The sequence below is a fragment of the Protomyctophum bolini genome (genome assembly GCF_963924005.1).
Source record: "Protomyctophum bolini genome assembly, chromosome: 20".
NCBI classification, from domain to species: Eukaryota; Metazoa; Chordata; class Actinopteri; order Myctophiformes; family Myctophidae; genus Protomyctophum; species Protomyctophum bolini.
The window spans coordinates 16,143,989-16,149,988 of NC_137881.1; positions in this window are offsets into that span (position 1 = coordinate 16,143,989).

A 6,000-nucleotide genomic window follows, 5' to 3' on the forward strand; every position below is an offset into this window, starting at 1 on the left:
GAGTGAGAGGTGAGAAAGTTACTGTCACCATTTAAACTGACATAGGTTTTTTTTTACACTTTTCACACATGCTCTATTGCCAAAAACACTTGAGCATTCGCTACTATAGCGTATTATAGTACTTCTGTTACATGTTACATTTGCTAGTATGTGCAGCTTCACTCAGTATAATCTTAACATAGCAACGTGTTGACCTGAGCAGTTGGGGTTCAGACTCAGAGTTCCATTCAATGTTTTTTATTTGAATGAGGAGGAGGCAGCAGATCACAGATAAGATATTTGCTACGTTCAGGGCGATAGACTGCTCACTGCCAACCACATTATCTGGTGTTCCCCAGGGCTTTGTGTTCAGTTCTGTACTGTTTCTTATACTTGTACCACCACAGCATATGGCCATGTTTCGCCACCTTTCCTTTTATCATGTTTACGTTCTCATGGATGTATGTTTTAGGGATGCGCCTAAAATGTCAAATCATCGTCTTGTCTCAAACGCTGGAACAATGACGTTTTGAGAATTTTATTTAATGGAGTTTATATAATGGTAACAAACAAATAGATGTCCACTTCTTTCTGTCCAGCTTACGTATAATACATTGTCTATTATCCACTTTTGAAAATTGTAATATTTGTGATGATAGAGGTCATCATATAGTTATTAATATTCCAATAAATAAGATTCTGAGTAAATGTGAAGTGTGAAGTGTATTCTGTACTTAAAGTTAGTTTTTATCAGTTCCTTGCCCAGAGTAGTGACAGAAAATCCCATCTCTTTGATGTGTGATGCCATAATCTCAGGTTTGCCTACACCCACCACCCCTCTGATGTGAGCATTCCATTCCATTCCCCCTGTTTGTTTCCAAACCCAGACTTCAGGGGGAGGGAAACAAAACAGCCTATCCTAGCCTTTGTATTGAATGAGAGCAGGGTGCAAAGCTACCGTGATCCAGCCAGAGATATACAGTAAATGAGAGAAATTATGTAGGCATAAAAGGGAATGAAATAATTATCCTATGAATGTGCTCTGGCACTGGTTGGCTGTGTGCACATGTCTGGACATGTGCGAATACAATATCAACAATCAGGGGGTTCTGCCCCCTAAACTGATGAAGAGAAAAGATCATCTTATATACAAGTGAAAAGGTGTACCCATACTCATTCTTCATGCTCTATCTCCGACCGAACCACACTTTTACCACACATCTCTATATGCAAAATAAATTCGCCACCCTCCCCGAACTGACATAGCCTATTTTTTAGCCGTTCAAGTTTCTTATTTACTCTGCAAATATTACTTTTATGAAAATCACGATCGAGCCAGCAGATAAACGGGTGCCACAACACGCCGAGAAACAAGGAATTTAACCACGCTACTTGCATACACTGCAACTCGCTTACAATTCGCAAACCTGGCAACACTGCCTGCCTCTTACGTCACCAGCTCTGCTCCTCCTGGCCTCCGTAGTCCGTCGCGCTCACAATCTGTCGCAGCCATCTTGCTTTTCTTTTGGATGGGCGAGTGGACATTTAATGCTAATAAATTAATTATAGGTCCAGCAAGCAAATCATGATGGTCTGATTGTGCTCAATAGGTCACAATAACATTCCGAAATTAGGTGTTGTGTTTTGTATGGCATTTTCCCCAGTAGTAGTTGCATATCTATCTCAGCTTTTGCCTGATAGCACACATGCTAACGTCAGCAGCCATAGCAACATACAGTGTGCGCAGACATAACATGAGTTGTTTACAACACAAACACACGGCCTTTTCACCACGCAATACACACAACAGCTCGGGAGTTATTAAACCGAACGTGGACGCTGTTTCAGTGTTACATTTGCTGCGCATATCGGAATAATTGTAACGGCATGCATGATAAATGTAACAACGCTAAAAAACACCATTAAACATATCGTTTTCACCTTAAAGCTATTACATTTCATTGAAGCAACTCCTTAGCATTGTTTTCATACCATGGATGTGATAAGATAATGTATCAAACATAAGGGAAATATTAAATAGGATCGGGTGTACCAGTTTGGCCATTTCTTTTTTTTCAATGGGGCAATACATTGATTAAACAAACGTTTGATTGATTGAGTTGTACAACGTTATACAACCCTAAACTAATTTTAGAATACACTACACAATACAATACAATTTTAGAACATATTTTGCACGTTCCATTTTTTTACTCAGAGATCCCTTTAGCTACACATGTAATATTTCCAGGCAACGGACCTACACATGTCAGCTACCATAAACCACTTCAAGTTATTAGGACGAAATAACTGACAGGAGTGACGGTGCTGTGCTGTGAGTAAACTAATAGGGGAGAGCCGCCAAGGATGTAACATTTTGCACGTTTCATTCTTTTACTCAGAGATCCGTTTAGCTACACATGTAATATTTTCAGGCAACGGACCTACACATGTCAGCTACCATAAACCACTTCAAGTTATTTTTTTGATAAAACAGGTCGGGAGTTATTCAACCGAACGTGGACGCTGTTTCAGTGTTACATTTGCTGCGCATATCGGATCAATTGTAACGGCATGCATGATAAATGTAACAACGCTAAAAAACACCATTAAACATATCGTTCTCAGCTTAAAGCAATTACATTTCATTGAAGCAACTCCTTAGCATTGTTTTTATACCATGGATGTGATAAGAAAATGTATCAAACATAAGGGAAATATTAAATAGTATCGGGTGTACCAGTACCAGTTTGGCCATTTCTTTTTTTTCAATGGGGCAATACATTGATTAAACAAACGTTTGATTGATTGAGTTGTACAACGTTATACAACCCTAAACTATTTTCAGAATACACTACACGATACAATACCATTTCAGAACATATAATATTGGCCAATATGTCAAATATGTAAATATTACATATAATGGCATTGAATGGAAGCGGACCATTTGTAACACATGTTACAAATGACCCGCTTTTGCAAGTTTTCTTTGCAGTTGCTTACAGACCAGAATGAACGTGAATTCCGTCTAAACACGATGCAAACTAATGAAGAACATAAGCATGAACACATCCATGTGGATTTTTATTCACCAACACCAAAGACAAAAATTGTACCACACATATACTCCAGGTGTAAAATTAGACGCATTTTGAAGGTAAACACTTCAAACTTCAAACTCCTGGCCACGTAGAGTACGTTGCTGTACACATACTGACGCGATGGCGTCATGGTGGCGTTGACCAATCAAGATATAACGTCCATGTTACAACCGTGAAGCGTTACAACCTTGGCGGCTCTCCCCTACATTTGTTACTAACATTAGGTTGTGGCGAAGTAGACACGTGGCCAGCAGATACTGTGTTTTGGACAAACAGGCTAGGTATTGGTGTTGATTTGGGTCAACTGGACAAACAGCGTGGTGTTGTTTTGTGTCTGTGTTTGTGTTGGAGCGCCTCAGTGTGGCCGTACAGGTCATGTGCAACCTCTTCCACAGAGAGATGGAGACACTAAATCTCAGCTGGACAAACATGTTTGCATGCATGCATCGCTGCCTTGCATGCTGTGTGCTACTGTTGAGTCTGTCACTTACTTTGACTGATTTATGGCATTGTCTTTCTGTTAAAATCCAACTATGTTAATTTAAGAACTCTGGGCATATAGGTCATTGTTTATTCACTGTGCACACGTGTAGCCTATTGTATGTCAGACTGTATGTCTGTCCCACAGTCACAATCCTTTAGTACTTAGGCTGTGGAAATATTCAGGACAAAACAATGGTACATTTCCAATAACCCATTCGTTACTACATGTGGAGTCAACTCCCGCCATTTATTTCTTCCCATAGTGCGTGGCAAAGTCGCTCTGGGATGAGTGCGCGCGTAGCGCGCACGAAATTCTAGTATGTCATATTTGTATCTCAGTGCAGTGGTCAGTGGCCTCATATCAAATGCTCATCGTCCAAAAAGGTAAATGTGTAATGTGTGCATGATCCGTGAACTTAATCTATGTTGCCTCTGCCTAAATAGTTACATGTTCGGCAATCGGCACATGCCGTGCCGGATTTATAGGAGTTGAGGCCCCTGGGCTAGAGCAAATGTTTAGCCACCAGTGGTAAATCCGGCCCTGGGCTGCTGGGCACATGCTATACAAACAAACACGTGCCCATTCAACACACAAGTTGGACTGACCTCAGTGCTCCCTCCTTAGTTTCCAAGTATTGACCACACATATTATCAAAAGTTAATTTGATTTTAGCTTTCTTGTCCAGTGATGATATCATAACCTCATATCTGCGGCTGTATCTTCTAACACTGCAAATGTAAATGAGCACAGACAAATTAGACACATGTTTCACAATATGTTCCTAGTTAGACACAGAGGTAAGACGGAATGCCTTTGTCCTCTTTGACAAGTAGCCACCTGTTAATCTACCAATTAGGATAGTGGTGGTGCATGTTAAAAATTAACCTGTTTAATATCAATCAATTAACATCCATCCACATTCTCCTCGAATCTTGAAGTAGATACTAACAGTAGTTTGTATAATGCCGGAAGTTTAATATTTCAGCAAATGGACCATGGGATGAACAAGTTTAAGATCCACTGCTGTCGAGATAATGGCAATCTTCTCTGTACATATTAAATGTGTTCCTAATCTCTGGTTGTGCTTGGTCAACTGAGATAATTAAATGACCACCTGCTATTTTTTACTGTACTTGACATCTGGCTGAACAAAAGAAATAGTTGGCCATAGGCTTGATAAACATAAACTATGCCTGGAACAGTTATGTCTCAGATGCAAGCCCTGTCTATGATGTTTACGAGTAAGATTAGAGTTATAGGGGCTTGTCGTGTTGCACCCATTTTGCTAAGCCTAGACAATGATTTTGGCGTTTCTTTCCATATGGTCCCATCATATACGCTGAGTTTATATCACAAACGTTAAGCTGAATATTCAGTGTCCTGCATGATCGGTTCCATCTGCAAAATCTGTTCACGGCACGCCATCATTTTTGTCATTCATGTTGTAGCTCTGACCTACATGCAAGAGGTAGCCTACAACATTCAGTCACATACACGTTTGTTGGAGTGTAGACTTAAAACCCATTTAGACCTGAGGACGATTCTACAAATGTCTTCTAAATCCTGTTTCTATATCAGTGGTTCTCAAACTATTTCACGTCAAGGACCCCAAAAATTAATTGGTCGCTGACCCCCATCTGAAAATGTGTTGTTCCAGGGAACCCCCCAGAAGCAAAGATTTGAGTTAAAAACGTTCGCTCTGAAAGAATATATACATTTTCACAATTTTTCAAAAATAGCAGACCTACTGTACAAGCTTAAAGTATAACAGAATGCTTAAAACACCAAAAGGGGTTCCCGCCCGAAATGGGTTATATTAAGTAGGACGTGGGTGGTTGGTTCAACTTCACAGCTTTGGAATGAGAACTCTTTGGCCTTATAATTTCATATACAATCATTAGTAGGCATGTAAACATTCACTCAACTCACAATATGATTCGAATCACGATATTACAGGTTAACAATACGATTACGATACGATACGAAGACAAAATTATTTTCAGACAAATGACCTGAAAAAAACTTGGCATGGGGAGAGAGTATGTTTTGCACTCCGTCCGTGTGTCCGTCCATGTGTGAGAGAGAGAGAGAGTGTGTGTGTGTGTGTGTGTGTGTGTGTGTGTGTGTGTGTGTGTGTGTGTGTGTGTGTGTGTGTGTGTGTGTGTGTGTGTGTGTGTGTGTGTGTGTGTGTGTGTGTGTGTGTGTGTGTGTGTGTGTGTGTGTGTGTGTGTGTGTGTGTGTGTGTGTGTGTGTGTGTGTGTGTGTCCGTTCATGTCACCGTTACCAGCTAATCTCCGGCACCGTTAACCTGGTTGATGCCACATTTTGCACACACACTCCCTGGATGACAACATGAACCTCTGTCCCACATTTTCCAGAACGACCTGTTATAGCACCACCAGGAGGCCGACTTTTGTAAAAACACATTATTTT